Source organism: Callospermophilus lateralis, chromosome 1, assembly GCF_048772815.1.
Source record: "Callospermophilus lateralis isolate mCalLat2 chromosome 1, mCalLat2.hap1, whole genome shotgun sequence".
Lineage (NCBI taxonomy): Eukaryota > Metazoa > Chordata > Mammalia > Rodentia > Sciuridae > Callospermophilus > Callospermophilus lateralis.
The window spans coordinates 158774531-158801887 of record NC_135305.1 but is presented as its reverse complement, the minus strand read 5'-3'; the positions used below and the strand labels follow the sequence as shown (position 1 = coordinate 158801887).

At 55.1% G+C, this 27357-nt stretch overlaps 1 protein-coding gene across 7 annotated transcripts in view; it reads left to right on the top strand.

Annotated features, from left to right (window-relative positions):
• Positions 1-977: 977 nt before the first annotated feature.
• Pitpnm2 (phosphatidylinositol transfer protein membrane associated 2) overlaps positions 978-27357 on the top strand; it is a 126845-nt gene continuing 100465 nt past the window's right edge. For 5 of the 7 annotated variants that reach the window (XM_076844340.2, XM_076844542.2, XM_076844614.2 and 2 more), the window contains exon 1: positions 1623-1707. The gene's annotated coding sequence lies outside the window, so the exon portion shown is untranslated. Of the gene's footprint in view, positions 1046-1622; positions 1708-27357 lie in introns of those variants that run through there. The other 2 variants (XM_076844262.2, XM_077109040.1) reach the window with 2 other exon arrangements.

Genomic DNA, 27357 nt, shown 5'->3' with positions numbered 1-27357 from the left:
AAGTCTCAGGCATATATAAGTCCTTGAAGTTACCTCATTTGTGTATAGTCATCAAAATGCTACAGCGGGGACTAGGGTGTAGTGTTGGTTGCCTAGCTTATGTAAAGCCCCAGGTTCAATCCCCAGCACTGAAAAAAAAAAAAAAAGTTATAATGGGGACTGTAGCACAGTGGTAAAATGCTTGCCTAACTTGCTGGGCCCTAGGTTTAGTTCTCAATGCTGGGGAACGTTTTAATAAAATGCTACAATGATGTTCTGTCTCAGAGCCCAGTTCCTACTGACTTACAGAGCAAAGTTTCAAAGAGCCTCACTCTGGAAATGCTCCAGAAATCAATCTTATTGCACCGTAGGGCAGACTGGTGGAGGGAAGGAACTGAGGGGGCAGTATTTGATGGAACACCTTTAACCCACCTTGGATGGGAGGGCAGTGGTGGCTCTCCTGGCCCTTTCAGGTTGAACATCTGCCCACAACCCAGAGGGATGAATAGCCTGTGTGGTTGGCACTCCTTTACTTTGTCTCAACACATCCCTTATTTTTAATTTTGTTGGGGGGGAATACTGGGGATTGAACCCATGGGCCCTTTATGCCTGAACATTTCCAGCCCTTTTTATTTTTTCAGACAGAATCTCACTAACTTGCTAGGGCTTCACTTATTTTCTGAGGCCATTCTGGAACTTGCATCTCCCTACCTCAGCCTTCTGAGTTCCCAGTCAGTGGGATTACAGGCATGAGCCACTGTGGGGCCACCATGCGGCCACCGTGCCCAGCTTGGACCTCTTTATTTTCATCTTGTGCTTGCCCTTCCAGGGAAGTATTCCACTCTCTAGGCCACATAAGGTGATACTAAGTGATGGCTCCACTAAGTTCCGTGACTTCAGGTTTTGGCAAATGGTCTGTCCTTGCTCAACCTAAATTCACACTTCCTGTTTTCCTGTCAGTCTCACCCCAGCACCCAGTTGGTCTCTCCATGTGCCAGGCGGAGGCCTGTCGGGATGGAACACCAGGGGCGAGCTGCCTCTACGCCTTGCCCAGCTCCTTTCGCAGGTGGGGACCAGGGCTCCGAGCATCCTCCCCGGGGGTTGGCTGTCCCGTGCTGATGGCCCGCAGGCGCCCCGGGCCTGCTGGGGTCTTGGGGAGGACCCGGCGCAGGTTGGGGCGGGTCCGGGTCCGCAGTCGAGCACGCAGGTGGGGCTTCGCCCGGCCGCCTCCGGCCCGCGCCCCCATCCCAGTGCCCGGGCGGCCTCGCCGGCGGCTCCCCGCTTCGCCACTGATTCCGGAGCGTCGTTTTCAAAGGCGAGCTGTTAGGAGCCGCCGCTCCGCGACACTCGGGCGCCCGGGCGAGCCGGGCTCTTCCGGCGGCAGCGGCCGGGCCCGGAGGGACGCCCCGCGCCGCTCCCCCGCGCGGCCGGAGGAGGCGCCGCGCCGCGGCGAGTGGGGGAATGCGAGCGGCGCGCGCGAGCAGCGGCGGCTGAGGTGCGGCGGGGCGCGGAGAGTCGGCCGCGCGGCCCCCGGAGCAGCGGCGCCCCGACGGCCCAGAGCATGCCCGCCGCCCGGCCGCTCGCCCAGGGCCAGCCGGCGGCGGGGGCGCGCGGGGCCGCGGGGCGCAGCGGGCCGGGCCGGGGCCGCGGGGCCCGCGCTGCCCCGGCGGCGGCGTGAGGCGGCGGCGGCCCAGCGCGATCGGAGGGACTAGCGGCGGCTGCGGGCGGGTGAGTGACCGCCGGGCGGGAGCGGAGGGCGGCCGTGCGGCCCGCGGGAGCCCAGAGCGCCTGGCCGAGGCCGAGGCTGGGCGGCGGAGGGCGTGGCGAGGGGACCCGCGGCTCGGCGCGTTGCCGAGACCCGGGGGCCACGGCCCGGCGGCGTAAGGGCGACCCCCGCCCCGGGGCAGGTGTCGCGGCAGCCCGGGGGCAGGTGCGTGCGCAGCGCCGGGCCCCGCACCGGGGGAGGCGCGAGCCGGCTGCCCGGAGGCTCGGTTTCCGCGGGCTTCTCCCCGCCCCGGCCGGGTGGGCGTCGAGGACCCCAGGATGGGCTGTGTCTCTCTCTCCCGCCGTACTGGGAGGTGCCTGCTCGTCCTAGGGCCGGCAGCTTCCTCTTCCACCACCCTGTATTCTTTCTTATCAGTGGTGGGGTTTGGGGGCAGCCTGGGGAGAGGGAAACTTTAGTGTCCCCCTTCCTCAATGTGCACTGATCCCCACCCCACATTCTAAATGGACATCCCAAGTAAACACAGTGCCTGCCACACTGATGCCATTCCAAGGCAGGTCCTCTAGCTTTGTCCCCTTTCAAGGGACTTGCCGCTTCTGCATAGAAATCCTAGGCTCCTCCTCCCCCACCCCTCCTTATCTCCGAAACACTGTGGCCTACCTTCCCCCTCCCTGCCTGAATCTGGATGCTTCAGGAGCATCTTTCTTTGTCCACTGCCAGCTCCTCCCCTGCCTCTGGGAGTCAGCAGAACTGTTAGGGTAGAAGCTGTGCTCCCCCAGGTCCCCCACCCTGCATCTCAGGGGAAAAGGTAGTCAATACTCTCTTCTCTGAATCATCCCTCAAACCCAAGCCAGACTCCTCTTGCTGCTCTGAACCCCACTGTAGTTTATCTCTGTGGCTCTTATCACTGTCTGCCTTATTTTATAGTTACTTTTGTGCCTGGCTTATCTCCTCTGCTGGACTGTGAGCTACTGGGGTGGAGTTTGATTCATCTCTGGCCCCCAGCCTGGGTCAGCATCCTGTGTGCAATCAGGGCCTGTGGGGTTTAGGGCCTCCATGGAGCAGAAACCCCTCTGGGCTTGCCTCAGGGACTCTAGCTTGCCTGGCTCAGGGATTGTTGTGGGTCAGTTCTCCCATTAAGAGACTGTACTCTGATTGGAATAGCTGTCAAGCTCTCTCTCACTGCAGAGAGCCACAGTGAGTTAGGAAGAGCTGTGGTAGGGAGTGACTTGCCAAGGGAACAGGACAGCATATTCACTGCTGGAGAGATGGCCAGGTCCTGACTGTGAGTTCTTTGGGTGGTGAGTTGAATGGCTTATCTGCTAATACTTGGGAGGCACCTGGGTAGAGAATCGACCATGGGATCCAGGAGATCTGGTTTGCATGCCTGGCCTGCCCCCTGACTTGCTGTTAACTAAGTCACTTGGTTTTTCTTGGTCTTGTTTGCTCCTTTCCAAACCTGGGGCCTGGGGATGTGGCTAGTGGTAGAGTGCTTGCCTGGCATGTGAGGTCCTGGTTTGGATCCCTGGTACTGCCAAAAAAAAAAAAAAAGACGGTGGGGGAACCAAATTTGAAAAAAAATTCTACTGCATGTACAAGGCCCAAGGATCTGGGCCCCATTCACCATATCTGTCCCCCGCCACCATGTCATCCCTCACACTCCATGCTCCAGGCTATCTTGAGGTTTTCCAAGGCTTGGTGCTCCTTCTCTATGTGCCTCACCTCTTCAGTGATGGGGACCCAGTTTGCTTTCCCTGGCCTTCCCAGGTAGAGTCGACCCCCCCTGCCTTTGCTCCTCCCCAACCCCTCTTGCCTTTCCATGTGCCTCCCCGTGGACTGTGAGCTTCCAGATAGTCGTGGTAAATTCTCTTTCTCTGTCCCCAGTGCCTGGTGTGCAGTAGGCACTTGGGGAAAATGTAGACTAGGTGGTGAGATTGGCCTGGACAGCCCCTGAGAGCCCTTCTTGGCCACAGCCTGGAGCGTCTCTTCTCTGTCACATTGCCTTCCTCCCTGTCCTGAACCTGTTTGAACACCAGGCAGTGCTCTCCTAAATGCCCTTCTGGTTAAGGCCAGGCGGCTTGGTCTTTGAGAAGAGCCAGTCATGGAGGATATGCAGTTATTCTGAGAGATAAAAGGGGAAGTGACTGCTCCTCTCTTGTTCGGGAAGGATGCTGGGGGCTGTATGTTCTGGGTGTGCATGGAGGACAGCGATAGTGCTCTGGGGTCTGTTTCCACAGGCAGAGGCTGCTGTTGGTGACCATGTGGTCAATCCAAAGTGAGCTCGGGATCTTCCCTTTGCTTGGCTGAGACCAAACCCTTTGCAGACAGTCACCCCGGAACCTGTTTAACCCCCTGCCTCCCGATGCATGTAGAGCTAAGTGGTCTTTGCAGAGGTCATTTGGTCTTTGTTTATGTTACTGAATACCCTGGGATGTTATCAAAAAGAGGTATCACAAATCCCTGTCTGGTCTGTTCTAAAACCATGATCTGAGGCATTGCTGCCTCAGCCGACAGCTTCTGACAGTGTTTCTTATGAAAACTTGGTTTTAGAATTTAGGGCCAGGCAAACTTTGCCTTCCCTGGGAAACTAAGCTGCTTTCTCCTTTGATAATGAAAAGAAAGTGGGGAAGGAAAGCATATTCTATTGGCATGCCCTGCCCCGTAAGGTGGTGCCCAAAGGCCAAGCACCCTGCAGGTGGGTGGTTCCTGCAGAGAAAGAAGTTGAGACACAGGGACATCAACTGTTCTGACTGAGTCAGATTTGTATTAATTTCTGTCAGACTTTTTCTATACACATTGTCTTTTCCTTCCTTCTTTTCTTCTTTCCTTATTTATTTATGTAGTTCTGGGAATTGAACCCAGGAATGCTTTACCACTGTGCCGCATCCCCAATCCTTTTTTGTTTATTTTGAGGCAGGGTCTCCCTTAGTTGCTAAGGCTGGTTCTGAAACTTATCGTCCTTCTGCCTCAGCCTTCTGAATAGCTGGGATTACAGGTGTGCGCTGCTTCAGCTGGCTCTGTGCTCTTTATAAGTCATCATAAAAGGTTTCTGGAAAACAGTGGACAGATAGTGAATTGATACAGGAAGTCACTTTTCACCTAACCCCTGCTTCTGTCACAGCAGCGTGGCTGGGGAGATGTGTTCTCAGCACCCCAGGCTGTGTGTGGCAATTGTTGCTTGAAGGCAGGGTTCAGCAGGCAGCTGCCTTTTTTGGTTGGGAGGTCAGGGTTGGCTTTTTGGGAGAGGGACACTTGATTGGCCTCAGCAAGAGTCTAAAATCTGGGGTGTTCACAACACCCCGTCAGAACATCTGGTGGGAAAGGAGAGAAGTGCTCCAGAGCCTCCCGCAGGGAGCCAGGCTTTGCCTTTTTCAAATCCTCTATGGCTTTGACAGAGGGTCTGAGCTCATCCCCCTGCCAGGGAGGAAAGACTGAGGTGGACAGAACTGACCTTGCACAGGCCACTATGCCAGCCTGGGACCAAGGTGCCTTGGGACCAGGTGGCTCCTCCTTTATGTGGAGGCTGGTGCTGGCCCCGCACATGGGTCCTTTCTTTCTGGACAGTGGGTATAAGGGCGCTGGCCCATCGAACACCAGGACAAACCTCTGCCAACTTCTGTGGCCAGAGACGGGCAGAGCTGTGTGAGGAGGGCAGGCTGGCGTTCACTCCAGGCGCTCATTGGGAATAGCCCTTGCCAGAAGATAAAGCAGAAGTGAACCAAGAGGCAGGGATCCACTAACAGGCCATCAACCAGGCAATCACCCTGTGGAAGAACCCTCTACTTGGTGAAGCTCCGTGTCCGTCACAGCTTTCTTGTGAGTGCCCCTGACATCAGGAGCAGCAGCAGAGGGAGTCGTGGGTGGGGAGGAGCAGGGAGATGCTGAGACTGGTGGAACTCAGAGCTGGAGAGACAGCTGGGACTGCTGTCGGGCGTGGGCATGCCAACCTGCAGTCACAGAGCAGGTGGCCCTGCGGAGCGGAGCACCTCTGTAGGAGGGTACGTGGACAGTTGAGTCTCATCACTCCTGGTAGTTGAATTCCACAGTCACCCGAACTCTGACGAAGCCAGCCCCGAGCCTCTGCTGGGCTAACGACATTTCTGTCAGCTGACGAACATGCAGCCTTACCTCATGTGCATTCCTGTCAGAAGACACCTTATTTAAGATGTTTATTGGACGTTGAACCCATGGCCAGCAGCCTGCGACCCGTGCCTGAAGGAAGCCCGTTGAGCACACATGGGACCTTCTTGTCCCCTGGAATGCAGCCTGTGGCCTTACGCCTGGGGACCTTTGAGAACAGTGAAGTTACCAACAGAAAGCATAGACATGTGACAAACAGGGACCTGAGCAGGGCAGGGCAGGACTCTTGCTTTCAGCGAGAACTCAAAGCAGAAGGCGGAGTGTGGCCCTGTTCCACCTCAGCACAGGCCACCCACACTTCCTGTCAGTGTGCACAAGTTTGACCATGAACCTGAGAACACTGAAGCATTGATTTGGGGGTTGCGATTAAATTGTAGTGACAAGGTGAATCCACAAGTATGGGATTCACAAATACTGAGGATCTGCCGTCTTGGACATCACGTGTGTCCCCTCATGTCTCCAGCCAGGTCAGGGCATGCTGCTGCCACCCCGCCAGTTCCTGGTGAACGAAGGCCCAAGCCCAAGGCTGTTGGGCAGATTCTTGCATTTGCTGGTCATAGGCGCTGGGGAAAGGAGGCCTGTCCTCTCCACTTCCTGCTGGCTGGTGCCCATTTCCCCTCTCCAAAGTGGAGGAGGGACTCTCCTCATGCACAGGGGGTGACAGCACTCAGTGTGGACCTGGGACACATTGTCTTTGCTGTGAGGAGCTGAGAAGCAGGCCTGGGCCCAAAGGAATGACCCTCTTAAGGAGGTGTTTCAGGCCACTGTGGGACTTCCTACAGCCCCTTGCCTCAATCCTGGCTTTGACCCCTGGGCTTCAGCTTCCGCGTGCCCCACTGAGACTTGGTGCCAGGTCCTGCAGTTTGCCATTCCTTCTCTCCAGGCTGGTTCTCGCTGGCAACTAGGGGCTTCCAGCCAGGTCTGCCCGCGGGCCTGCTGTGGGGTGCACTGCTGTGGGGGATGGGGTTGGAGTCAGGCCCTGTGGCCTCTGGCCCCCCTGGGGCAGGCCCACCTGGCCAGATACTAGCAGCTTGGGACAGAGACAGAGGTAGAGGTGTGTGAGGCAGTAATAGGTGGTCATTCCAGGTCTGTCATGAGGGAGCAGCTCCCATGGCCCAGAGGCAGGGATTGCCACAGGTGCAGACAGGCGCCTATGGCTGGGCTGGAGGCCGCGTCCCCTCCTGCTGGAGGCCTGTGAAGTGCTCTCCCTGGCACTTTGTAAAAATTGACTTTTCACTTGCACATTTTTTCCCCCATCAGAGGGAGAAAAACCAAGCATTTTTTGCAATTAGAACTTTCCACACTTGGGTAATCAAACTGAAAAAAGCATTTAAGCCCTTTGAAAACCGCACATAAGTGAGGCTGGGGAGAAGGGGTGGGGGCGCTCTCAGCGGGTGGCCAGACGCACAGGCAACTCAGCGGGTTGTCGTGTGAGGAAATAATCATTTCACATTTATTTGGGGTTTGCTGGTTGCAGCATATTTCAATTAGTTCGTCAGTGCTGTGCATCTGACAGGCCAAACGTTTATTGTGGTTGGACCATCTGGGAGGTGGGAGGCCCACAGCCTTCCCCGTGGCAGCCGGTAACTACCAGGCGAAAGGAATTGGCTTGCCGTGTTGAAGAGCCCCAGCTGACGCTCATGGTCACCCAGGCCTGCGGAGCTAGAGCCTGTGCACCCCGCCGAGGCCTGCATGTGCCCAGGCTTCATTTGCCCCCACGCCTGACATTTTCCAGCACAGCCAAGCAAAGTCCTGAAGTGGCCTGAAGTGGCCACCCAGACTCTTGCTCGGAGAGGCTGTTTTTCCCTCTTCTGGGAAGCCTACTGGCCACAGGGGCCCCTGGCCTGGCCCAGCCCCTGCACAGCTGTCAGGGCCATAGCTTACTCATCATGGGTCTGCACAGCAGCCTGGTGCTGGTTCCGAGCCTGGTGGCCTGCGTGGGGAAGATGCCGGCTGGAGCACAATTTGTATTAAACCAGCAGGGAAGGAGCTCCTCGGTGTGTCCTGGGAAGTGAGGTGGCCTGGGTGTCACCACAGGGCAGCCAGGGACGCGTTTCAGATTCTAGCCGTTTGCATGCAGCCGAGCTCCCTCCTATACTGTGACAGAGGATGCTAGCTTGATGTCTGTTCCCAGGCTTGGGTGACTCACCAAGGCACGGTGAGCCCGTGGCTGTGACCGCTACGGTCATCCTCCCTCCCTGGGTACCAGGTGCCATGGTGCCTGACCCCCTGCCTTTACTTCGTTGGGCTCTTCCCCTCCCACAAGTTTGCTTTCCTGAGGAATGTTCTGTCCAGCTTCCCTGTGGGGGCCTGGGGAGAGGGAGGGAATTCGAACCCAACGGGAGAGCCAGAAGGAGACTGGAAAAAAACAAGTTCAAGGGCCTGACCTTTCCACAAAAAGCAATGACTTTCCATTTCCCCTAGGCCCCGGGATCCAGGGCTGGGCACCCGTGTTGGTAGCTGAGCAGGATTAACACTCAAGGACGCACTGCTGAACCAGAGGCTGGCTCGTAAAAACTGGGACGTCCAGTTCACTCGAGGGTGTCCTGGTGGCCTGGCAGCAGCAGAACTGGTGCCTGGAGGGTTCAGGCTGATGGCACCCCGACCACACCCGCACAGGCTGGCCCTGGATTATGGAACTTTTCTGCCACTCAGACTCTTGCTCAGAGAGACTCTTCTTCCCTCTCCTGGGAAGCCTGCTGGCCACAGGGGCCCCTGGCTGGGCCCAGCTGCTGCACAGCTGCCAGGGCCATAGCTTACTTGTCACAGGGTTTGCACAGCAGTCTGGTGCTGGTTCTGTACCTGGTGGCCAGCGTGGGGAAGGTGCTGCCTGGAGGTGCAGAGGCGAGGACCCTCCCCTCCCCTCCCCTCCACCCTGAGTCCCAGCACACAGTACAGAGTGCCTCTGCCCATCACACTCTGGTTGACTCACAGATGCAGCTGCACCCATTTTGTAGGTGAGGACACCAAGGTTCAGAAAGGTCTTGATTTGGCCCCCTGTCATGTTTTCACACAGGGACCCTGTGATTAAGAGGTCATGATTTAGGCCTAGTCACAAGCAGTTAGCCGCTGACCCAGACTCTAGGCCTATGAGGTCCCCACCGGTCACTCTTGTAATATCGCCCGTGCCATGGGCTTCCATTGCTTTGCAGAACCCATCAGCACCTCCCGACCTTGTAGTCTGACCTTCTCAGTTTGAGTTTGTACGGGTCGGCTCTTTCTTTTGTTTCCAGGAGGGAAAGCGGAATCCCTCTTCTGTTTATTCTACAGCTTTTGATTTTTAAAACGATGCCAAAGAGCTCCATGGACAGAGAGCAGACTCCCCAAGACAGGGCCACATGCCCCAGGGTCCCAGATACTTAGAATTCTGAGGCCAATTCTGATGCTGCCATGAGGTGTCCTGGCCAGCTGGAGGGCAGAGGCCAGGCCCTGGGTGTGGTCCTGAGGTCCCAGGAGCGGGTGTGCCTGGGAGTCAGGGCCTTTCCCTGCAGGGAGAGCAGCTTCCAGGTGGTGAGCACCGTTGGTCGGGGTCCTCCTACTCAGCCTCCTCTCTGCTCCACCCGGGGAGGGGAACGTTCAGAAGACCATAGTTCTGTGGGCTGGGGCTTGTCCTGAGCCAGAGTCCGCATGGTCCCTCCTTCTCCTCCACCTGTTCCCTGCTTTCTTCCTCCTAGAGAGGAGAGAGGCCCCAGAGCCAGCCTTGTGAGGAGGGCACCAGGGAACCAGCCAGAGAGAGGGAGGCTAGGACCCTGCCACATCCTCCTGCAGGTGCCCAGCTTCGTAGTTGCTCTGGGCTCTGGAGCAGAAGGAGCACTAGGTCTCTGGCCTCTGCGTTGAGAGGATCAGGAGGGGACAAAGGCCCATTATGGGAGCCTAAGACTCAGTCCCCTTCAGCAGGAGCAACAGGGTCTGCCCTCCCCAGGAGGCTAGGTGTGTTCTGAGCAGCTGAGGCCACACCTGCCTCGCCATCCTCTCAGAGCCAAACAGTGGGGCCCACAACTTGTTCCTCTTGGTTTCTTCCAAGTGCCTGGCCTGGTTCTCAACTTGGAGAAGGAGCCAGATAAATCTCTGAATGAAAGAAAACTTGAGGGAGGATGTTTGGGGAAGGGGAGCACCAAGTCCTGCCTAGAGACCCAGGGACCCCCAAAGCCAGGGGCCTCAGCCTGGGCCACCTGCTCTCCTGATGGCAGATTGCCAGTTTTCTCTTATTCATATGACAGTCTTGATGGGGTGCTTGGAATAACCCAGTATTGCAATCTGTGGCTGTGTTCAGGTCTTGGATGCAAAGAGAAGGTTCTAGCACACTGGGCACATGGGAGGGTCAGGAAGGCTGCTGGGAGCCCAGTGGGAGAGGAGTGGCTTCAGGGGAAGCTTGCAGCCAGAGAAAGGATGGAGGTGCAAAGTTTTCTTCTCTTTTATTTTATTATTATTATTATTATTATTATTATTATATATTTTTATTTTTATTTTTTTTTGGCACCAGAGATTGAACCTGGGGAGCTTTATGCTGAGCCACATCCCCAGCCCTTTTTATTTTTTTTTTTGAGACAAGGTCTCACTAAGTTGCCAAGGCTGGCCTTGAACTTGTGGTCCTCCTCCTCCCAAGCTGCTGGGATTACAGGCATGTACCACCACACCCAGGCTCTCTTCTTTTTTTATTGAGGTGAAACTCACATCATGTAAAATTAGCCATTTTTAAGCCCAGGGTTCAGTGGTATGCGACCTTGGCACTCTGAAAAGGAACCTCCACCCCTTGGCAGTCACTCCCATTCTCCCACCCCCAGCTTGGTGTCCATGCGCCTACCTGTTCTGGATGTCACCTGTGGCCTTTGGGGTGTTGGCTTCCGCAGCATCATGTTTTTGGGGTTCAGCGGTGTGGCAGACATCACTTCTTCAGGCCTGTGTGTGATAAAATATGTGTGATATAAAATCCACCGTTTTGCACACAGCCTATGGCTGTGGATACCTGGGCACCACACAGCCTCATCACTGTCCGTCTCCCGAATGCCCCCCCCACCAGGCTGAAAGCCTGTCGCCATTAAATGACAGCATTCTGCTCCCTCCCTGGCCCCTGGCCATCATTGTTCCACTTTGTGCCTCTATGAATTTGACTCCTCTAGGGACTTCACAAGGGGGAATCATAACAGTGGTGTCCTCAGGGGTCCCCTGCGTTGTAGCGTGCATCAGAATTTTCTTCTTTGAAGGGTGAATAATAGTCCATTGTGTGGGCAGACCTCATTTTGAGTCTCTGTTCATCCCTCTGTGGACTTTTGGGGGTTTCTGGGCCAGTGAGACCTTGGCTTTGGCTTGCCTGTGGATGAGGAACAATAAGCCCAGAGCCCCAAGTCCACGTCTTCCGAGCCTTGTTCTCTGTGTCTGTCCCAAAAGGGGAGCAATGTCCCTCCTGGGGATGCTGTGGACCAGGTTCCTGGCTGGGAGGGATCTTCATCAAGGAGGGTTGGAGGGACTGTCCCTCCCACCTGGGCCTGGAGGGGAGGGGCTTGCCTGTGGCCTCCTCCTGCTGAAAGCTGGTGGAGGTTTGGGGCAAGGTCCTAGAAGGGTAGCAGGCAGGTGTCTTGGGGCCTGGTGGCCTTCTGGGTGCCTGTTGACTCCCAGCAGGAGGGGTAGGACAGATGAGTGGCACAGGGCCTCCCAAAATACTGTCCCCTGGGCCCCCTCCTGTGGAGCTCCAGGAAATAAAATCTGGAGGATGATACCGGCAGCCTCCCTGGTGGCTGAGTAGGAGGTGAAAGCCAGCCTGGGACTCCTGAAGTGACACTTGCCTTCATTAAGCTAATTAACTTTGGATGTGAATTAGCTCCGCCAGCGAGTGACTTAGGAAGTCCATCAGCAGTGGGGTCAGTGTGCCTTCAGCGGAGCCTGGGAAGGCATGCTGCACATTTCCGCATCCACCAATTAAGGGTGCTTAATTATTAACTCAGGCTAGTGGCTAATGAGGAGGTACACTCCTTGTGCTTTACTTGGGACTTTTAAGGCTGTTTACAAATCAGCAGGAGCACAGTTTCTAGTCGCTTGAGGACTGTGGGCCGTGTTCCCCCTGATAAAGGAGCTGGGGCGAAGGGTGGATTCCTGCAGGTCGCATGGACTGGGATGGAGGTTCTGACTGGGGGGCTTCAAAAAACAGCAGCAAAGGGCCTCTGTCTTTAGCCCCAGGTTAGATCTCCATTTTCATTTCTAGTGTTTAAACACATGAAAAAAATTGAAGGTGATCTATGTTCATGGTAAATTGACAAAATTTAGAAATCGAATAGCTTTAAATTGCCTGTCAACTGATGAAGACAGTGTCTGCCCATAGAATGGAATATTATTCAGCCTCATAGAGAAAGAAAATTCTGACTTACGGGAGGACGTGGATGAAGCTTGAGGACATTGTGACAGTGACAGAAAGACCAGCTCTGTGAGAGTCCACTTGAGCAGGGCCCTTAGAGTTCCCAGATCTAGAGAATCCAAGTGGAAAGGGGCTGCCAAGGCTCGGGAGAGGGCTTCAGACCACCATCAACAGGCGTGAGGATCAGTCGGCAAGGCAGAGAGGCTCTGGAGGTCAGCACAACGCAGGACCCAAGTCAACCGTACTGTGCTGCACATTAAAGAATCTCAAGAGGGCTGGGGCTGTGGCCAATGGCAGAGCCACTGCATGGGGCTAATGCAGGAGGTCCTGGGCTCCACCCCAGCATGGGGGGAAAATAGGTTCAGAATAGAAGGTAGTATTATTATTATTATTATTATTATTATTTTTTTTTGGAGACAGTGTCTTTTATGTTATCTAGGCTGATCCTTTTTTTTTTTAAACTTTAGTTTTTTGGTTTTTTTTTTTTAAAGAGAGAGTGGGAGAGAGAGAGAGAGAGAGAGATAATTTTTTTAATATTTATTATTTTTTTCAGTTTTGGGCGGACACAACATCTTTGTATGTGGTGCTGAGAATCGAACCCGGGCCGCACGCATGCCAGGCGAGCGCGCTACCGCTTGATCTAGGCTGATCTTGAACTCCTGTTCCAAGAGATTCTCCCTCCTTAGTCTCCCAGTCCTGGGACTACAGCATGTGTGCCACGACACCCAGCTAAGAGGATAGATTTCACTTGAAGTGTTCTTACTGCAACAATTTTTTTTTTCAATTAGTTGTTTGAAAATGATTGAAAAAACTTCCAATCAAAGTTTTTTTTGTGTGTGTGTGTGGGGACAGATGGTCCTGGGATTGAGACCAGGGGTGCCTTACCACTGAGCCACATCCCCAGTCTTTATTTATTTTATTTTGAGACAGGGTTTTGCTGAGTTGCTTAGAGTCTTACCAAGTTGCTGAGGCTGGCTTTGAACTCACAGCCCTCCTGCCTCAGGTTCCCAAGTGGCTAGGATTATAGGCGTAGCCACCATGCCCCTCAGAAAAAGGTTTTAACATCAGATAATTTTAAAACCTATAAAATGAGAAGCATAGCGTTCCTCAGTTAAAAACTTTGTTTTTAATATCCATGGAACCTGTAGGTTTGCAGGTGTGTTCCTGCCACTGGGACAGATTCTGCCCTCATCCTGGCCATCTCTGTTTGACCTCTGCCCTTCAGTGACCTGGGCTGGGTATGGCCAGGCTGAGCTCAGACTGTGTGAATGCTGGTCGGTGTGGGAGTGTCCAGCTGATGCACACCTGTCTCTGTGAAAGGTCGCTTTCCTAGGAATGTCTATTCACAGGATTAGGTTCCCAGGCTAGCCCACAATCCATCACCCCACTGAATCACTGAGTTTCATTTCTACCGGGTACAGAATCCCATGCTTCTTGGGGCACTTACTCTGTGCCGGGTCCACACTTCATCGTACCACTTTGGAGTTAGCCCACTGTACAGATGGGAAAGCAGAGGCCCTGGGAGGCAAGGCACTCTCCTCAAGTTCCCGTGGCATCTAGATTCAGATCCAGCCTGGCTTTGGTCTGTGCTGACCTGCTGTTTTTGATAGTTTGCCATTGGGGACCTGTGTAGGGGTTAACTACTAAGTAGCCCGCTGGACTCCTGTCCTAGGACTGGGGCACTGTGGGAACATTTTGGTTTTGGCTGGTGAGCCTGTCCCAGGAACACCTGGAGAAGGAGCCGTCTCACTGTCAGCCTTGCGGGGAGCCAGCACCAGTGGCCTGCCAGAAAGGGCGTGTTTGTGTGTCCAAGAACACTGGTGCCCCGAGGGCCTTCCGGGCCGCCCTCCAGAAGCCTGTTGGACTGCGACCTTGGCTGCACAGGGGTGGACAGCGTCCCAAGCGGGCTGTACCCTTCTTGCCTCTCAGAGGCCTCTTCGAGGTCAAGGTATCATCCAGATCCTGAGCTGCTCAGAATCCCACGCAGCTAGAGCCCAACAGATGGGGCTTCAGCAGGTAGAGGGTCTATTTTTAGCCCCACAGCCTCTGTCACCTGGTCACTATGGAGATACTGGGCCAGTGCATCTCCTCCCAGGGAGGAAAGGGGTCCTGTTTGCTTCCTGGAACTTGTGGGTCAAGGCCTCCGTCAGCTCACATGTGTACCCGTGTGTGAGAGGCGGCAGACAGACTGGGAGAGACAGACAGTGACGGAGACGGGAAGGTGCTGCCTCTGCGCTGAACTGTCCCTGGGGCTGGGCCCTGTGTTTGGGCAGTGCCACGGCCGTCTCTTGGTTTGGCTCAGGAGTCTGGGGGCCTGATTTGAGTAATGCTGTGTGACCTTGGGCCAGTTTGCTTAACCTCTCTAGACCTTCATGCATGACAAGTTGGGGTGGCAACTCCCGCCCTGCCTGCTTCTCTGAATCTGGTGACATCATTGATTGGAGCAATTTCCAGTCCACGGTGAGAGGCAAGCACTGTGTGTGTGTGTGTGTGTGTGTGTGTGTGTGTGTGTGCCAGTAATGATTGTTTTGCTAGGGCCACCCTCAGGAGAACATTCAGACCCCCTCGGCCCTCTCCTCGTCTTTCTTTTATTTTGTCTTCTCCACTTGAAGGCAGAGAAGGAGGAGGTTGAAGGGGAAGATATTCCAGTCCGTTTTGTACTTTGTCATAACAGATATATCCAGGAAGGGTGAAACAGTCCCCCACCCCATCTACCTTGGTGTCCTCGTTAGAGCTCATAAAAACCTGACATCGTGTCAGATTCACAGCCCCACCCACAGTGTGCATTGACACTCAATGCATGAGCTCCTTTCCCACGGTGGACATAACTGAGGCTCAGAAAGGTTAAAATATGCATCTAGAGTCACATAGCCAGAACCGAGTCCCCAGGGTCCACGCCAGCATTTGTTCTTTGCACTGCTGTGCAGACTGGAGGGGGAAAAAATGGACACAGCAGCAGGCCCTGGAGCCATGCTGCACCCCTGGGGGACCTGCCTCTGCCCTCTCTTTAAGATCTCAGATTCAAATTAAGAAATAAGATGGAATAGCAGGTGTTGGTGGGGATGCAGGGACGCAGGAAGGCTCTGCAGAAAGGAATCTGGCAGGTCTTCACATATTTAAATTCAGAATCACATGTAGCCAGCAATTCCGCTCCTCAGTCAACACCCAGGAAAAGTGAAAGCAGGAACTGAAGCAGACACTTGCTCACCAGGGTTCATAGCAGCACTGTTCATAGTAGCCAAGAGGAGGAAACAGCCCAAGCACCCAGCAGCAGATGAGTGGTCGCTCCAGACAGTGGAATATTATTCAGCTGTGAACAGGAATGAAGTACTGATACCTCCTCCTGCTCAGATGAGCCTTGGAAGCTTGACGCTGAGTGAAAGAAGCCAGACACAGAGGACAAAACAGCATGATTCCACTTACACAAGGCCCCCGAAGAGGCAGAGACAGAAAGTAGGATAGAGCTTACAGTGATAGGTGGAGGGAGATGGAGCTGTTGTTTAGTGGGCAAAGCGCTTCTGTTTGGAATGATGAAAGTGTTCTGGAGATAGCACACTTAAAAGTGATTGAAATGGTGACAAATGCAGTGGCATATACCTGTGATCCCAGCAACTCGAGAGCCTGAGGCAGGAGGATCTCAAGTTCATGGCCAGCATCAGCAACTTAGCAAGGCCCTATCTCAAAATAAAAAGGGCTGGGGGTGTGGCTCAGTGGTTAAGCACCCCTGGGTTCAATGCCCATTATCTCCCCCACCAAAATAAAAATGATTAAAAGTGGGGGAAAGAAAAAAAAAGTGACTTCAGGCTTTCAGGGTTGTTCATGGATACTCGTAGAACCTCAGGTGGCAAGTGGGGCCAGATCCTGCAGTTGGGGAGCCTTGCTGCCCCTGCAGCCTTCCCACGACCTCCCACTCGGCAGTGCCCTGAACTCCTCTGCGGGGTGCTCCTGGCAGTTACCGTGCGGCATGGGGACCTCTGTTTCTGTGGAAATTGTGCCCTGACACCGGGCATGTCCCTGTATGGCTTTCACTTGGCCTCACACAGTGGAAAGATAAATACCTTTTCAAGGGGCAGATGCCACCTGCCCACAGTCCCTGGGTCCCTTGCTGCAGAGTGAGTGGGAGATGGCAGTGCCGAGGGGCACCAGCTGCAGGCTGGGCAGCAGGCACTGCAGTGGGTGGGTAGAGGATCCCCAGGTCCCATGCAGGCAGCCTGGGTCTGGAGCCTTGCTGTGCCACGGAACTGCTGGGGACCTTGAGCTGGTCCTGTGGGAGCTTCTGTTGGCTGACTCTGGCTGGACCTGGTCTTCAAGGAGAATGTATGGGAGTGGCTGGCACCGTGCTTGTGCCCCCCAGAGATGGACAGCATGTGGATTCATCCCTGTCTGGCAGGGGTGGGAAGGGCCCTCCTTTTCAGCAAGCTGTACGGTCAGCTGGGGCTGTCGGCACTTTCTGTCAGGACTCTGGCAACAGGTGGCCTGGACATGTGGTGGAAGGGCAGCCAGTGGGCAGGGCAAGGCCCCGTGACAGGGGAAAGGGCAGTGTGCTTGAGGGCGCCCATGGAGGTAGGCTTCTCCTCGGCTTTGTGGAGGCCCCTGCTCCAGCAGACCCATGGCGCTCTCCCTGAGGTCTTTCTGCTGGTGTCCCAGGGTCCCCATAACAAAGTACTACAGACCAGGTGGCTCCAGCCCACCCAAATTTCTCGTCTCACAGTTGGGAGACCAGGAGCCCACCTCTAGGGTGTCGGCAGGGTTGGCTCCTTCTAGAGGCTTCCATGCCTCTCCCAGCGGTGGGGGTGGCAGCATCCTTGGTGTCCCTTGACTTGAGGACTAGTGGATCCACTCTGCCTTGGTCATCATATGGCCGTCTCCTGGTGTCTCTTCCTCTTCCTTTTCCACTTATTCGAACCCAGGGACACTTTACCGTGGAGCTGCACTGGCAGTCTGTTTTGTTTTTTATTTTGAGACAGCATCTCACGAAGTTGCTCAAGGCCTCGATAACTTGCTGAGGCTGGCCTTGAACTTGGGATCCTCCTGCCTCAGCCTCCTGAGTCACTGGGATTACAGGTGTGAGCCACCAAATCTGGCTTTCTTATAAGGGCCCCCATCTCTTATAAGGACATCCTGAGGACACATCCCACCCTGGGACCTCCCCTTAACTAATTCCACCTGCAACAACCCTATTTACAAGCATGCGTTTCTGAGAAGGAAGTGAATTTGGGGGCTCTTCAACCCAGAACGGCTCTGTGCTCACTGCATGAGTGACTTAAAAGCCACCTTGCGGGTCTGCTTAGATGTGTGCATGCAGAAGGGAGGCATGTCTGGTGGCCTGGGTGTGCCCTGGGGCAGCTCCCACATCGTACCCTCTTCCTGTCCAGGCCCTCCTGTCCCTGGCCTCTGCATCCTGAGCACACCGCACTGGCTAACTCCTGACTCCGCTGGTTCTTGAGGTGGGAGCCTCAGTGCCTTTTGGGGGCAGGCCATGATGTGTGGGGCTTCTGTTCCTCTCTGCCAAGCTCTCAGAGTCCTTGTGTTTCTCTTCTCTCCCCTTGGAGCCAAGAAGGTGCCGTGCAGTCTGAATTACTTCTACTGTTTTACTGCTGAGAAAACTGTCAGCAGGGAAGTGCACCCAGGGAAGTGGGTTCCCCCACTAGCCAGGGCCCCTGATTCCCACCTTGTCTCCAGACACTCTGTGCCCCTTCTGTGATGAACCTGGTTCCCATGTGGGATCCTCACTGTGTCCTGCATGTGACACAATGATTTTTTTTTTTTTTAATATTTCTTTTTTTTTAGGTATAGATGGACACAATGCAATGCCTTATTTTTATGTGGTGCTGAGGATCGAACCTGGGTCCCACCCATGCTAGGCTAACGCTGTACCGATGAGCCACAATCCCAGCCCCTTACAATGATTCTTGAGTGCTCACCTCTGTTCCCCAGGGTGCACACTGTGCAGGGGTGTGCACGAGCGTGCGGTCTTTCTTCTGTCCCTCTCCTCCCAGGCAGGAGCTCCCTGTCTCCCCAGCACAGGGCTCATCATGTGGGGTCATGGAGCACTCTCAAAATCATAAGTAGGGCTAGGGCCGCGGCTCAGCGTAGAGCGCCTGCCTCACATGTGTGAAGCACTGGGCTCGATCCCCAGCACCACATAGAAATAAATAAATAAAGATTAAACAAAATTATGAGTAGATGGATAAACACCAGGATTCTACTAAAAGAGAGAGGAGGGGAAGGGTAGAGGCCAGGAAGATCCGCGGAGTTTGGCACCCATCTGTCTAGAAACGCAGAGGCTGAGGGGCAGGCAGCGAGTTCACAGTGGAGCCTCTCCGGTCAGCCCTGACTTCATGCCAGGGCCTGTCCGAGGGACACAGACTGCCCCAGGTGTCACCTCAAAACAGGGTTCCAGGGCCAGCGTCATCCAGAGAGCCGTGCCCTGAGAGGCATTGTTTTGCAGTCTATGGCCAGGCACCATCACCCCCTGGTCACCGAAACAGGGTTTCACTCTGTGGTCCAGGCTGGCTTCAGCCTCCCTGGCGGCTGGGACTAGAGGTGAGCCCCCGCCCAAACCTGGCTCTCATTGTTAATTACTTTTTGTTCTAGATTCAGGCTGAGGCGGTGGTCGGGAGGAGGTGGGACCTAATGGAGGGGCGGCTGCAGGGTGCGTATTCTGAAGGGACACAGTGGTCGCCTTGGGCTCTCACAGTAGGTAAACTGGAAAACAAGCAGAAGAACCACAGTGAGACCGTGTGGCAGCCAGTTTAAAATAACTCGCAGTGGCTTTCCAGTGCGTCAGCGGAAACACTGGGTGAGCTTGACTCGAAGGAGACCTCTGACACCTGTGTGCTTGGGTGTCAGCAGCCACTGGCCCTGTCATCTGGTTCAGTGAGTGACACGCAGGCAGTTGAAGCCACTGCTACCTCTCTGGTGCCTCCTGGGACCCAGCATCTCAGAAGATGGGGGGACAGTGGTGTGCATGGTGGGGTGCAGAGTGCAGAGTGTTAGTCTGAGGAATCTCCCAGAATGTTCTGGAACATATTTGCAAACACTGCCATTGCATTATGGAGGCCAGACACCCATGATCTGCATCCTGAAGGATGACTGCAACCCCAGCACAGATGAACCATCTTCTTTATGTTCTTTGAGGGAGGCTCTCAGAATGTCTCTTAACTTCACGGGCCCTGCCCTGGCATCCACAAAGCACCTGCTAGAAGCCTGAGATCCCCTGCAGGTTGCACCTGGCAGCCAGCTGTGCCCCTCCCCCGTCCTCGTCCTCCTGGGGGCACTTCTCTCCTGGCTTTCCTTCAGTGGTGAATGCTGGAGGGGCGAAGGAGGTGGGAGGGTGATGGGGTGTGTCCCCCTGCTCAGGCTGAGCCCCTAAGTGGCCTCCCCTCGCCCTAGTTATTTTTCCTTCTCTTCCCGATGTGGTTTTGCTGCTTTTCATTTTCCCATATTTCAACCACAGGTGTTTGTACGGCTGCCCAAGGGGCCAGCGCCGTTCTCCATGACTGATGTCCCAGGGCTTTGCAACGGCGCTGAAGCTCTGTGGCCTTGGCCGCTCGTTGGCCCACTTCTGAGTGGCCGAGATGGCTGTCATTCTGCCTGGCATGCTGGATTGAGAAGGAGCCAGGGGTTAATACCGGACACACAGAGTCCCCAGAGAGCCCCTAAAGTATAGTCAGCTTGCCGGGGAGTCTGGCCCCTTCAGAGTTCAGTTTTCTGATTCTTTCAGACCATAGAAAACGCTTCGCAGAATTAACAGTCTGTAACGTGCTTCCAACGTTTTGAAATTGTTTGGACCCCTCATTATTTTCTTAGCATTCTGTTATTTCCAAAGAAACTTTTAATGTTGGCATTTTAAGACATAAAATAGATAAAATTTTAAAATTTTAAAGCTCTGCTCAACCCTTCAAACCTCAGCTCAGTCATGTGGCTGGTGACGGGCACTGCCCGTGGGTATTCCTGAATCTGCTTTTGGAACCTAGACAGCAACTAATCAGGTGTTTCCCTGCCTTTCCTTCCAGAGCTCAGTTTTCTAGTTTGCAAAGAACATTGTTTTTCTGATGCTCACCTCCAGTGTTCATTCACACAGTGGTTCACTCACTCATTCTTTTGTCTGTTAAAAAGAAATGACAAAGCATTGCGAAGGTCACTTGTGTGGCCTGAAGTGGCGCTGGGTATTGGCAAGGTTCTCAAGGTAAATTAGATTTGTCCCTTGATTTATGAAACCCTCAGGTATAGGTTACAGGAAAGTGATGGAGTGCACAAACCAGGGTCCTGAGCGTAACTTGGCAAGTGGTTTGAGCCAGTGGTGTCCTGGGCCTGGCACCCCCCTGGGAAGGGCCCCACAGTATACCCACATTGTCTTCAGAGACAGCGACATTGCTGGGCTTGTATGTGTGCTTTCTGTGGGATTCTCTGTAGTATGAATATATATTATTTAAACACACACACAGCTGCCTGCGACTGTGCGTCTGCTTTTTGACTTAACAGGATGTGAATCCCAGAGACAGCTCCTGTTGGTTCACTTAGAGTTGCCTGGTTCAGCTGCTGCTTCGTTTTCTTCCCCTTTCTTATTTTAATTTTTGGTATTGGGGATTGAACCCAGGGGTGCTTAGCACTGTGTCACATCCCCAGCCATTTTTAAAATTTATTTTGAGACAGGGTCTTGATAAGTTGCCGAGGCTGGCCTTGAACTTTCGATCCTCCTGTCTTGGCTTCTGGAGTCCCGGGGATCACAGGTGTGCACTGCCACGCCCGCTGAAGTTGCCTGGTTCTTCTAGTGATGGGCTTAGCGTTCTGCGGATGGCTGCCCTTCACTGGACCAGCCAGCTCCCTGTTGGTGGGGTCTGCAGTGCTAGAGAGAGGCAGGTAAGCTGTAGCAGGGGCCTGGAGCAGGTGGGCCTCCTGCAAATGCAAGCTCACACCTGCAGAACACATTCCCGAGGTGCAGCTGCCAGGTCAGCGGGGTGAGTTCCTTCTGCTGGTGACAGTGATGGCTGAATTGCTCTCCATGAGGGAAGTGCCAGTGTGCACTCCCGGTTACAGTGTGTGAGTGCCGGCCAGTGGCTTTTAACCTCAAAACCCCAGACAAGGAAGAGCTTTTAAGTGAAATGGAAATCTGGAGCAATGTTCTGGGTGAGCAGTTCCTCCTGGCAAGAGCTGCAGTGGTGGTACCTGTGTGGGCATGACGGAGAGGGTGCCCTTGGGGTTTGGACGCTCACCTTCAGGCTGTGGTCTGGGGTCCTTCCTGGTGGGAGGCAAGGGTGGGCAGACACTGCCTTGCCCCTCCTCTGTCCACTTGTCCATTATAGCTTCTCCCTGGACACCCACAGGTCTGACCTGCTCAGAGTCCTGGGAGCTGTGTGTAGGGGACACAGAGGTGTCCAGGAGAAGGCTCAGCGGGACTGACTCGGTAAAATGAAAAGTCGTTTTCCCATACATTCCTCCCACAGAGCTGTAGCGTGCAGAGGTGACCCGGGGCTGGCAGGGCGAGAGCAATGGGCCTAGTGCTGGGCGGGAGCCGTTTTGGATGGCAATGAAGTTTGCATAGCACCAAGGGCACCCAACTTGCCTCGAAGCTGCCCACCTCCAGTGAGTTGGGCCCCTGTGCAGCTTGGCAAGTGTAAGGTCTACTTACCACACGCAGCTGCAGTCACTGTGGCCCCTGCCCCCGCATCAACAAAGGTACCGGAAGAGGCAGGGAAGGTCCGACCTCAGAATAGAGGCAATGAGTGGGGCTTTGTGAGCAGCCCAGCCCTCCACCATGCTGCTTTGGTTTCACCTTGAACCACTGAGAGGCCACTGGGCCTGGGGCTGCTGGCCTGCTCCCTGGGGTTGGGAGGCCACAGGGAGGCAGTCGATGCCAGACCCAGAGAGGGTTCCCTGGATGGAGCTCGGGTGGGGCCGGCCATGGCTCTGTGGCCAGAGACCCTGTTGTGCAACTGGAGAGGCCTGGGGCTGGCACCGTGTCCACCCTGGGGCGTCACTTCCCTGTGTTTCACAGTGCACCCCCAGTGACTGCTGGATGTTTTTGGAGTAGTGCAAGCAAAGCCTCAGTGACCTGATGTGGTCTTTGTTAGATTTCCTCAGAGGCTCAAATATCTGCAAAAAGAACATTTGCATGGCCTGCCTAGAAGCAGGGGAGCAGAGCAGGTCCTGTCTGGGGCTACCTGGTGCCCCGCACAGCTGCTCAGAGGGCACGTCTCTGCTGGGCTCAGGTTCTGACCAGAAAGAAGGGACCTGGCTCTGCATGGCCGCCCCGCCTCAGTGAGGGGCTCGTGCTTTGTGAGTGAAAGCATTGGTTATCCCAGATGGTATTCTCAGGAGACGCAGCTGCTGAGTTAGCGCTGTCCCAGGGCGTGCCCCTGAGCTTACTCACCTGGCTAGGGGTGCCTTTGACAGTGGATGAGCCTCCTGCCCCATCTGGCCAAGGGCTCTGACTTTCATTGCCGTCCTCTGTCCATAGGTGAGGTTTGGGGACTTCACTCCACTAGTCCAGGGAAGGCCAGGGACCCGCTGAAGGGTGTGTGGCCTCAGAGCCCCTGACCTGGGTCAGCGCATCCCAGTACTCAGGAAGCTGCTGAGAGCCACGTGGTGAATGGACAGCCCAGAGGCCCAGGAGGCAGGCGCTGCCCATGCTCGCACCCAGGCCGAGCCTCTGCTGGCTCCTGAATCTCGACCTTTGTTCTCCAGGCTTGGGACTCTAAAGGTGGGGCATTTTAAATCTGAGCAGGAGACCTTTAGGAAAAGACCTTGAACCTGGGAGCTCCTGCCCTGCTGAGCGCCCTGGGAAAGCCCTGTGGGTCCTGCCAGCCAGTGCTGTGGGGACAAACGTGCTCCTGGGCTCCTGGCCGTCAAGGGGGCAGCTCGGTCTGCACTCAGGCCCACGGCCTCTGCAAGGGCGGTCAGTGCCTGCTTCTCGTTAGACAATTGCTGCTTCAGAACAGACTCGGAAGGGGACTGTCCCCCTTTACTAAAATTAAGGAAACAATAAAACAACCCACGTACATTCCAAACTTAAAAAGAAAAAGAGAAAAGAAAAAGTGTTTAGCATCAACCCTGGGAAAAATAAAATAATCCAGGGCAGACCCAGGGGTATAGGAACTCAGGAGCTCCCATTGGGCGACCTGAGGGCCACTGTCCTGCCCCTGCCGTGCCGCTGCGTGAGGCCCGATTCCTGTAGAGCTGGCAAAGCATGGCAGAAGCTGCGTCGGACAGAGTCCCTGAGGTGTCCCAGCGGTCCCTGAAGTTGCCAGGAGGCCTCTGCCCCGGTAACCATCACTGCCAGGTGCCCGTGGCTGGGGTGTGGGCACGTGAGAGCCCTGTGCTCCACCTGTAACCCTGTGGGGGGCAGCAGGGACCGGGAATGGGTGAGGGCCACGCCTGGGTCCCTGCGGCCTGTCCCCCTCAGGGCTGAGACACAGTCCTCATGGAAGGGCCATGTGTTCACCAACACACCGCATCTAGTAGCCAGATGGTCCAAACAACCCATTGCAGCACGGTATGTAAATATTTTCCGTCATTATCGTGGTGCTGCCATGTTCACATTAAGGAGGATTAAGAACTACACCGAGGCATTCTCCAGCAAGAGCCAGTCAGGCCCCAGGCAGTGCTGCAGAGCCGCCCCTACACCCTGGAGTGGGCAGCTTTTGAGGTGATATGGTCCCTGCTGGCTGGGCTCAGCCGTAGACTGTTCCCCTCAGAGCTCCTAACCCTGGGAAGTTCACCTCTCGTGACCTGCCATGCTTTCCTATTGGGTAGAGCGTGCTGACACAGCTTATTTCCCTCATTGCTTTGCCTACTAGGAAGCACACAGCTGGAATTTATCCTCATTTGCTTGTCGATTGTCCTCAGTAAGGAGTCTTAGCCTAGATTTGTCTTCCTCTCCTTTGGTTTCCTTCTTTGTTCCTCTCCTGTTGGGGTGGTGGGCATTGTAAGGTTTCTGGGAGCAGGTGGCGTGGAACGGTATGAACAGGCCCCGCTGTCTGCCCAGTGTGTGATTGCCGGGTGCAGAACCAGCCTGTGTCTGGCCTCTGTGAATTACCAGCTACACTGGTGGCTCCGAGACAGGCCTGGCCTAGTTCTGCCATGTCTTTCGATACCGATGGGTAGCATTAGTCTGGCGGATGGGTTAGTTAGGATAACTGGGGCTGACGGCTGGGCCACAGGGCCCTCAGCTAGTGAGTTAGGATAACTAGGGCCGGCAGCAGGGCCACAGGGCCCTTGGCTAGTGCTGAGGCTAGTGCTGAGGGGAGCCAGGGCCTGGCCAGGGAAACCGACCCTCACAGAGTTGGTCAGCGGGAGCCCTGCTCCGAACCCCACCCAGGGATCCCCCATGGCGCACAGGGCATCCTGTCCACATCTGCCCGGTGTGTGAATTCCTGCTCTGGTCAGGGCGATGGGGAGTCTAGGAATTAAACCATGGACTGACCATCGGGCTGACGGGTGGTGGCCTGAGTCCTCTGTGGGGTCTCTCGAGAGGTTCTGGCCTTGGCACAGCTGTTGACATTCATACCAGCCTTCTCCGGCAGCCACCCGGGGCACCAGGAGTGGACGGTGGGTTCTTCCCAAGGCTGGCTTACGCACTGCCCCTGGTAATGACTCGTGTGTGGGAGAGCAAAAGATGTCCTTCCCACGAGCCCTAGAGAGCTTGACAGGGTCCTCTACCTCTGCAGTGGAGGGCTCGGACATGGCCATTGTGTTGCTGGCGTGTGGCAGTTTGGACGGGCTTTGTGGGGATTGTATCTCTCTGATCATGGGTGTCAGCTGGGATCGCTTGACTTGGGCTGAGCAGGCATTTCCCAGGTGGCCCTACTCCTGTGTCTGGCGAGGCGTGCCCGCGCGTGGCTGGGTTCTTCACGGCTTCGTGACCTCCAGGCAGGTGGCTCCCTATGTGGCTGCTGTCCCCACAGAGTGGAAATGCAGAAGCATCTGATCCTGCCACTTTCCACCTTCCTGTTTCTTAATTTCTTTTACTGTGATAAAAATATACATGACATAAAATTGAACTCTTAGCCATCTTTAAATGTACAGCCAAGTGGCATTAAGTGACTACGCCGTCATGCAGCCACCACCACCATCCATCCACAGGACTCCCCGCACGGAAAACTGAAACCCCGTGTCAATAGACGGTGCGGCCCTGGCTGGGCACCCGCCACATCACTTCCTGGTCTCTGAGCCCGGCTGCTCTGTCTCCTCTTGTAAATGGAGTCCTGCGGTGGTCGTCTCTTGGTGACTGGTTGATCTCGCTCGGCACAGTGTCCTCCAGGTACATCTGTGTCACAGTGTGGCTTGGAATTCCCTTACTCTTTACAGTTGTGTGCATCTTACAGATAGAGCAGGTTTTGCAGGCCCTATGCAGATGCCTGGGCTGCGCCCGCCTTTCCGTAGCTGTGAACGTGGCGAGCAGGTTCCTATTTGTAGGCTGCCACTCACCTCTCGCCTCTCGGCCAGGGCCTCCTGTGGCATGGGTAGAAAGCTGGCACAGTGTCATTCCAACCCATCTTGGTTGGAGGGCAGGCTGAATTCAAAGGGTGTGGCCACTGGAGGTCACCGGAGGAGCAGCCCATCACAGCCACTTGGGGAAGGATCCTGCAGACCTGCTCAGGCAACCCCACCAAGGCCTGGCTCTGCCCACCAAGGCTTCTGGAATGCTCTGGAATGCACGGGTGCTGTGGCCCTGTTGCTCTGGGCAGGGCCCGTGGAGGAGCTCGAGCCCCAGCCCAGCTGTTCCCTCCCTGGAGGGGACTTCAGTTGCTCTGCGTCTTGCTTGCTGACGGCTGCGCCTCGTATTACATAATCTGTCGTTCTATGCTGCACCAGGCCCTGGTTACTTGTCAAAAGTTTCCAAAAGCCAGTTGTATCAGCTCCAGGCAACTGGGGGTGCTGCCTCTCCCTCATAGTATTAGTCACTCTGTACTTGGCTAAATTTAACTTTTTATCATCCAAATGATATTTTTGTGGGCTTGGGATTTTACATAATGCTACCAACTGCTGCAGGCTAAGAATTTCTCCTTTTTGTTATGCGTGTGTGCGCTTGTGCACTTGTGCTGGTTTTTTCCCCTGTGAACTCTTGCACACTCAAGCAAGCACTGCTGGGTTCCTTCTCTCCAGCTCTGCCTTCCCAGGTCTGGGTTTCATGCCTCCAGGCTATACCATGGCTGCCCACCCACTAGGAGAGGAGGAATCCTTCCGCCTCACAGTGGCCTCTGACCCTCCTCACCCCTGTCACTGCAGAGCCCTCACCCAGGGTCTCCTGGGGCCCCTCTGCCTCCAGCAGTCTGGGCTTGGGAAAGAGCAGCATGCTCATGAGCAGGAGAGGGAGGAAGCTGAAGGGACAGCAGTGAGAGAAGCAGCCAGCCTCCCTGCGGGGTCTGGGTGGCAGGCCCTTCCCTGGGCCTGGGGGGGTGGGGTGCAGGCGCAGGCGCAGGCCCAGAGCTGTTCCTGATGAGAGGGTGGGTGGAGTCCCGCTCTCAGGAGGGCCTGGCACAGCATGTGGGGAGGTGGGCCTGTAGGACATCCATTCTAGCCCCTGGAGCCCCTTGCCTGGAAATGGCTGCACAGTGGGCCCTACCCGGAGGTCTCATGGGCCTGGAGGTGCCTCCTTCCTGGTGAGGAAGCAGGGTCAGCTCAAGGGGACAGAGGAGAAGAAATAACAGGACAGAGGCAGTGACCGTCAGTGCTTGGACCAGGCAGTTGCTTTGATTGGCTGCTGGACTCAGGCTCTGTGACATAGCCACTAGTGTCCACTGCCTCTCAGATAAGGAAGCCAAGTCCAGGGAGGCTCAGTGCTGCTCTGTCCTCAGAGCCAGGCTGTGGTAGACCATGTGTCTGTTCTGTCCATCTGCAGGCCTTCTCAGCCTCTGCCTTTGTCACCTCTCCAGGCTAAGTGGCTTCCCACTTAGTGGCTGACCCGCCCAGACATCGGATGCCAGCTGTGCCCTGCACTCTTCCCTGGCATCCTTAGGCCGACTCTGGCCTGATCTGCCCTCCCAGGCACTGGTTTTCAAAATGGATGGTGTGTATGGCAGGCTCAGGCAGAACTGGAATTTGCCTCTGGTCCCAGGACAAAAGGGAAACTCATTCTTTTGAGTTTTGAGAGTTTTTCAAAATGCACATGTATTTCTTGATTTAAATTAAGCAACATTATTTTATTTAAAAATTAGGAACC